Source organism: Mastomys coucha, unplaced genomic scaffold (genome assembly GCF_008632895.1).
Source record: "Mastomys coucha isolate ucsf_1 unplaced genomic scaffold, UCSF_Mcou_1 pScaffold7, whole genome shotgun sequence".
Lineage (NCBI taxonomy): Eukaryota > Metazoa > Chordata > Mammalia > Rodentia > Muridae > Mastomys > Mastomys coucha.
In genome coordinates this window covers 13,755,541-13,763,580 of record NW_022196913.1, presented here as the reverse complement: position 1 = coordinate 13,763,580, position 8,040 = coordinate 13,755,541, and the positions used below count along the sequence as shown (strand labels likewise).

Genomic DNA, 8,040 nt, shown 5'->3' with positions numbered 1-8,040 from the left:
TTTTCCTGTAGTTCTTTAAGGGATTTTTGTGTTTCCTCTTGAAGAGCTTCTAGCTCTTTACCTGTGTTGTCCTGTATTTCTTTGAGGGTGCTATGTATGTCTTTCTTAAAGTCCTGTATTATCATCATTGAGAAGTGCTTTTAGATCTGAATCTTGCTTTTCTTGTGTGTTGGTCTGTCCAGGACTTGCTATGGTGGGAGAATTGGATTCTGATAATGCCAAGTAACCTTGGTTTGTGTTGTTTATTTTCTTAAGCCTGCCCCCCGCCCCCGGCCTTCTGGTTATCTCTAGTGCTACCTGTTCTTGATAAATCTGACTGGAGCATATCCTTCCTGTGATCCTGGTTGTGTCAGAACTCCTCAGAGTCAAGCTGTCTCTGTGATCCTGTTGTTCTGGGATCCTGTGATCCTGGGCTTGTTAGAGCACCTGGGAGTGCAGCAGCTTCCTCTGGGTGTTGTGGGACTGGCTGCAGAGCCTGGGCCCAAGGTCTGCTCAGGACACCAGCCTAGAGTGACTGGAAGGAACCAGAGCCACTCTGAGTCTGTAGTCTAACTCCCCAACAATGGTCAGCGGCAGTTGTGACTAGTCCAAGTATCTAGCAGTTGCTCAGTCTCACAGGGCGAGCAGGCAAAGGAGACAGGAAATTAAAAAAAAAAATATGCCTCAGGCTGGCTTTAAACTAGTAGTGTATCTGTATTGCTGACGAAAGTATTTGAGATGTGATATAGCCTTAGGCTTCTCTTGTCCTTCCAACTTTCCCTTCCTACGTGCTGTGATTTCAGGCATGCACCACCATGTTTGGCTTGAAATATTTTAACCTACTATGTTTTTATTTGATCAACAGAATGCCAAAAAAGGGGGAAGCATTACAAAGATAGAAGGGAAGTAAAACTTAGTAGCCCAAGAATAGGTACTTTAGCTGTGTTTATCATTGAAGGTTAGAAGGAAGATAGTTCTAGACTCTCATACTTCAGGGAAACTCAGCAACATTTTGTAACTTCAAACTGGATTGCTGGCCTTTGAGTTTTCCAATGCTTCACGGTTATAGTCTCCTGGGGATTCCTTGGCTTTTCAGGTCCTTTCAACTTTAATCCCAATAGTTAGATGCTGTCTATTTTTATAGAGCTTTCTAGAGGACTTGTTTGGAGAGTCCTGCACTTGTTTTGAATTGGCCTTTGTTATATATTGCTTGCTTTAGATTTGTATTTCTGCTTTTGTGTCAGAATCCCATTCTGGCCCAGTCAAAAACATTAAGAATGTTTTTCAAAGGATAAGCAGAGATGAACAATATAAGAGTTTAGAAATATAGTCCTTACCTTTTTTCCTAATTACATATGATTGAAGTGTACAGGCATTGAACCTTAGGCATTATTTCAGGGATTTTCTTCAACTATTGCAATTACATTATGATTAGTTTTGTAAGCACTTTTATGTCTTTTTATGTATTTATGGGTGATGAAGCAAGAAACAAAGTGGCAGAGTAATCCAACCAGTAGACTGAGTTTTAAAAATCTTATAAATGAAATACACATTTATGGAATTTTTTTTCTCATTGATCATGGTTTGGAGAGAAAATTACCCACAAAGGCCATGTGTTGAAGGCTTGAGCCTCAATGCAGCAAAATAGCAGGAGTCAGAGGTTAAACCAGGGGTCATGTTATCATGAGCATTATGATCTTATCAATGGGTTAATTCCAGTGTACTGGCAAATGACAGAATTGTTAGGAGGTAATGGAAAGTTTTAGGCCAGGACCTTGTTGGAGGAACTAGCTTACTGGGTGCATATTCTTGAAGATTGTTTGGTTTCTGTCCATGCCCTTCTGGCTTCAGTAAGGTGGTCAGTTTTGCTCTGTCCTGCCCTCTATGTCATGATGACTACCTTCCTGTTCACACAGGCTCAAGGGCAGCATAGCCTTGTGACCATGGACTGACACTTCTGAAAGATGAACCAAAGTTAATATCTTCTCCTTTCTTGACTCAGGTGTGTGATCACTGCAATGGAAAGCTCATGAACACATTCAGTTTGAAAACTAGTCACTGAGTGTCATAGTAAAATCTTAGGCACTGCAGAGGTGTTATACCCATTGTTGAAGACTGAGCCTGGGTGCTCACACATTACGTGAGCAGTGCACTCCTTTCTTTTCACTTTAAAAAATTTGAGATATGTTCTCACTAAGTTGCCTGGGCTTGCCTTCAACTCACTCTCCAGTCCAGACAGTCATTGGACTTGTGGATCTCCCATCTTAGGTTCCTAAGTAGTGCGGTACAGAGCTGAGCTGCAGGCTCTTTGATTCTTCTCTTACCTTATGATTTCACTTTATATGCTTTGAACATTTGGAATCCTTTAGGAAGCGGGGACAATGAAATGTGAGACCATGAGCCAAAACAAATCTTTGCATGTTAAAGTTATTTCTGCCAGGTATTTGGTGACAGAGACTTAAATGCCAGTAAGTAGAGGAAACAGAATCATTGTGGTGAATTTATTTATTTATTTATTTATTTATTTATTTAATTTATGTATTCTCTCATTTTGTAGTGCAGATTGGCCTGGAACTATGCATAGCTCACGCTTGTCTAAATCTGATGATGATTCTGCTTCAGCTTCCGAGGTCTGGAATTACAGTTTGAGCCACTACACCCAGTAACAACGTGGTTCTTAAGTCTTTGGTATTGTTTTGCAGGAGGAATTTGTAGAGTTCGGTGTAGTCTAGAAAAGGCCTAGAATGTTAGGTTATTCTGTATGACCTCTGTAGACCAGAATGCAATAGAAATGCAGACAAGAAGGGGCTGGAGAGATGGCTTAGTGGTTAAGAGCACTGACCTCTCTTCCAGAGGTCCTGAGTTCAATTCCCAGAAACCACATGGTGTCTCACAACCACCTGCAATGGGATCTGATGCCCTCTTCTGGTGTGTCTAAAGAGAGCAACAGTGCACTCACATACATAAAATAAAAAAAGCTTAAAAAAAGAAAGAAATCTAAAAAAATAGAGAAATGAAGACATGAGACATTTCTCTGGAGGCCTCTAGTGGTTACAGAAATTTCAAATACTCTATTGGGTATCACCCCAGAGGCCACTCATGTTACATTCTAGCTAAAAATTTGCTTACTTTTTGCCCACAACCTGAGACTTTCAGAGGTGTGAACGTTAAAGGTAATTAACTAATTAATTCAGCAGAGAAAATTTAAGACAGCTTAATGTTCATACTTTGGGATAGACAATACTAGAGGATTTTAAGTCATATTTACAGTGGAAACTGGAAGCCAAAGAAGAGGAGGAATATTTAAGAAGCAGGCAGTTTGGCCAGAAGAGCAGCAGATTCATGGCTGTGGATTATAGGGTATGGTTGGCAAGATTTGTTTGCAGGAAAACAGACTGAACCTTAGATCTTTTTGTTTAACAAACTCAGAAAGACAAAAATTACCATACTTTCTATGTGGAATATATATTTAAATTTATCTACACGTTTACACACATTGTTCAAGGGCATACAGTAGAAGAGGGAGTATGATAGGGGAGAAAGAACTTTAAATGGAGAGCAGTGGCAGCAATTGGGTGAATAATGGAATTATGTAGCATGAAAACAGTAGGGACTATTTGGGAGAGAGGAAGGAGACCTTGTAATGTTCTTTGGTTGGTGGTTCAGTTTCTGGGAGCCCCCAAGGGTCCAGGTTAGTTGACTTTGTTGGTCTTCTTATGGAGTTCCTGTCCCCTCTGGATTCCTCAACCCTTCCCCCAACTCTTCCACAAGCCTTCCAGGGAGCTACACATTTTAATGCTTTCCGTGCTGAATTTTAGTCTTGTTTTGGTCCAATCCAAAAGCATGATTCTGAATGTATGATAGAAGCCTTCTCTGCATGCATAGGCCTCTTTATGCAATTCAGAGTCATACAACTATCTCTCTATATGGGATGTATACAAAGAGATGAAACTTGGGAATTATACCTTGGACTCTTCTATTCATCCTTGTATAACAACAACATTTGTTTTTTGCCTTTGAATGTTGGAATATGTAACTTGTTTTTATATGGGCTCATAGCTAAGTTTGTTTTGGGTTTCAGAAGAGACTTGAATTTAAGTATTTCAGATGGCTGTCAAGACGTTCAGCTGTTAACAGTAAGAACTGCTCTTGTAGTGGACTTAAGTTTGATGTTTAGAACTATGTTTAGATGCTTATAGTGGCCTATAACTCTAAGAGATCTACACTATCTTCTGGACTCCTTAAACAATTGCATTCATGTGTACACACACACACACACACACACACACACACACACACAAACATTCTTTAAAAGTTATAGATCTTGAACTTAGTCTTTGGAGCATACTTGGAATTGTTACAGAGTTTAGAGGCTCTTGGGAGTAGACTCAACACACTTAGCATTAGGAGGTAACCATGAATCTTTGGAGGCCAAGGGCAGAATGTTATGGTTTGAATACAAAACTGATCTCCACAGGGTCACATTTTGGGTGCATGTTCCTTAGACGGGGGTGCTATTTTGGAAGAGTCAGGAAACTCTATACACCTATAGTGGGGCCTAAGACCAGAGATAAGTCTTTAGGAGTATATTATTCCTGGCCTCTCCTTGCCTTGTTCTTTGCTTCTTGTCTGACATTAGGTGAAGAATTTCTTCTGCCAAATGTGCCTACCACCATAGCCTGCACAAGTGACTATGAACTAATTACCCTGAAACCATGTATCAGAAGAAATGGTTCCTTACTTTTTTTTTATCAGGCATTTTGATCAGAGCATTAGAAAACTAACACAATATCATAATATTTGCATTTCAACACTGTACTTTGTGAAGATTCTATTACTTGGGTGGTACCATGAGTTTGGGTGTGTGTGATATTTTCACAATGATGTCTTTGTATATAATCCGGAGATGGTGAAATGTAGGATTTGGAACGCATAATACAAGTACACTATGCTATGCATGAGTAATGCTCCTTTATGTAACTCAGATTCATACAGTGCTTTCTTAACTCCTAATATTATGCAAAAAGTTTCACTTTAGGCTTTTTTTTTTTTTTTTTTTTTTTTTTTTTTTTTTTTCAAGACAGGATTTCTGTATAGCCCCGGCTGTGCTGGAACTCACTATATAGACCAGTCTGGTCTTGAACCCAGAGATCCTCTCGTCTCTGCCTCCCAAGAGCTGGGATTAAAGGGATGCATCACCACTGCCCTGCTGATTTTTTTCTTTAAACTTTATTTTATGTGTATGAATATTTTGCATACATGTACATCATATGTGTGCCTCATACCTAAGGGGATCAGAAGGTGGCATTGGAGCCCACAGAACTGCAATTACAGATGTTGAGGCCTGCTCCTTTTAACATCCCTGGAGCCATTTTATATTTAGTCTCCATTTTGCTCACAAGGTGAAATTAAGTTCAGGTTCTGAGGCTCCACTTTCCAGAAGTAATTATCCATAGCTGACACTGAAGAATGCTACTAATAAGCCAAGAAGTTATGATTATAATACTTATGCTCTGTCATTTCAATGCCCTGAAATTCCCGTTTACTACCGCCCCTTACTTCACTCAGCACCAATCAGCTTAGAGGTTAGCAGATACTACTTTTGTCTAGCTAGGCAGAGTTTCGTACTGCTCCCCCTGAACCCCTTTACCTTTTAAACCTTTCAATCAGGTTTTCCCTGTAAAAAGCCTGCCTAAGAACAGACTGGTACCACAAAATTAGGTTCCTGAGTCCTTTTTGTGGTCCAGATTGATCAGCCTTGGGGTGTGTGTTCTATGCACCATCCTTGCTTACCTGAGATCTGTGTTCGTATGGTTTGTGATGCAATTTCTGAAACTCAACAACAGTCAGTTGTAACCTGTGGGTGCTGGGAATTGAAACTGGGTCTTCTGCATGAGTACTCAGTGCTCTTAACAGACAGCTACCTCTTAGGGTTTCATTGCTGTGAAGAGATGCCAAGGCCACAGCAATTTTCACAAAAGACCTCCAACTGGAGCTGGTTACAGGTCATTGTTGTCTTGGTGGGAAGCATGGCAGCATGCAGGCAGACATGGTACTGCAGGAGCTGATGGGAAGGCAGCAGGAGACCGAGACTCATTTGCCAGACTTGAACTTCTGAGACCCAGGCACACACTTCCTCCAGCAACACCCCACCTACTCCAGCAAGGCTACATCTCCTAACAATGCCACTCCCTATGGGCCTATGGGGGCCATTTTATTAAAACCACCACACCCTATTTTTTTTTTTTTTTTTTTTGTGGAACTCTAAATATATCAAAGATAAAATGTACTTTCATTAAAAGTATCTTAAGTGGCATCCAGCTGTGGCTGCTTTGTTGCAAACTTAGTGGAATGTTACTTGGATATGGAATTGTGGCTTACAGTGCTTTCTGCTGGCTATCACTAACAGCAGAATATCATATGCATTCTTTGTCACAGCCTCCAAGTTTGACAGTAATTTCTCTGAGAAGCCAAATCTTTTTCCTCGGTTCATAGCTACAGAATGTTGCTAGTGGTAAGTTTTGAATATTGTACTTTTTAATATTATACTTTTATTTACTTTATGTATATGAGTACAATGTAGCTGTACAGATGTTGTGAGCCACCATGTGGTTGCTGGGATTTGAACTCAGGACCTTTGGAAGAGCAGTCAGTGCTCTTAACCGCTGAGCCATCTCTCCAGCTCCCTGAATATTATACTTAATACACAACCCCACATTTTCTTGTACAGAATGCTTTGGTTATTCGAGTCTCCAAATACGATAAATTTGTTTCTTCTCCAGCAAACATATTGCATTACAGCTTTTGAATCTGAACCTTTCGTTTTATCTTATAGGAAGAATGTTGAAAGGAAAATACTATCATGCTTTTACTTTAGGTGAGTTTTAAACATCCAGTTAAAGTTGCTCGTAAAGACAAGGCTGTTTATGTAAGGGTTCCAGTGTGTTATGTAGGTCTTCCCAACCTAGATTAAAGGGGGGGGGGGGGGGGGGAAGGAAGCTCAAGTCCCACCTTTTGCAGTGAACAGCTGATTCTGTTTTCCCTTCTTAGCCAATGGTGATCAGATATTTCAGAAGGAAACTGGGTGAGTCATCTTCTGCAGATAAGCTGAAATATTAATAGTTCTATCTCCACCAGGCTCTCCTGCAGCCAGCTAGCAAGGCTCCCACGGAGCCCTGCCTGAGAAGCCATTCCTAGCACGTCAGCCTGGAAAGCAGTTGGATTTGAGAGATTCTGAAACTGATTACGTTAAATAGCACACTTGACTTTGCATCTTAATAGATTATTTTCTTTTCCAGTTTTAGGGATTGTGCAAGTGTTTAGGACAGATGGACTTAAAACCTGCCTGACCGTGGACCCCTCACCGGAACCCCTGCAGTGGTAAGTACCCACAGTCCCGGAGGCTGCGTGTGCTTTTCCATGCTACTAACGCTCCGGGGTCTCGGGGAGCAATTCGCGCAAGGATGGCGCGTCCCGTTAGTGTGTGGTGCAGATTCTGGGGTCTAAGTAGTGCCTGTGAGCATCTTGGGAAAGCTCGTAACAGGGGAAGCGCTGAGCCTTCTTGCGCCACCAGGGGACGCCATACTCGTTCTGCAGTCACTCGGTAGGTCTTGGCTCAGCGCACAGCTAGGCCGTAGTCGAGGTCTCCAGGAACCAGCGTCAAAGTCGAAAGCCCAAACAGGAGACTATCTGCGCGGAACAAGCCTGTGGGACTGTGCGAAGGAGACCAGGAAAGAACTTCCGCAGCCGTTGGGCGCGGGGCGGAGCTTCCGGTCCGTTTTTTTTTTTAATTTAAGGAACATATCCGAGGGCGGGACTTCCGCAGTTAGCGGAAGTGCGGGCGCGCCAGTTCGGGTCGCCGGGTTGTGTCAGTGCGGGAATCGGCCGGTTTTCTTGGCGGCTCTGGGTCTGTCCTGGGAGCCTCGGTGCGGGGATCTACGGACGGAGTGCGACCTAGGCTGGTTTCAGGCGGACGCGAGTGCTGCTGCTGTGACAGGTGACGCCATCTTCTCAGCTGTCTGGCTTGGCATCCTTCTCCGGTGCTGGAGCCGGGGGGGGGGG

General features: G+C 42.2%; 1 protein-coding gene across 2 annotated transcripts in view; it reads left to right on the top strand.

Moving 5' to 3' along the window:
* The first annotated feature begins 7,099 nt into the window (after positions 1-7,099).
* Positions 7,100-8,040, top strand: part of Wdr37 (WD repeat domain 37) — a 68,713-nt gene continuing 67,772 nt past the window's right edge. The window contains exon 1 of one of the 2 annotated variants that reach the window (XM_031359764.1): positions 7,100-7,359. The gene's annotated coding sequence lies outside the window, so the exon portion shown is untranslated. Of the gene's footprint in view, positions 7,360-7,790; positions 7,976-8,040 lie in introns of those variants that run through there. The other variant, XM_031359763.1, reaches the window with a different exon arrangement.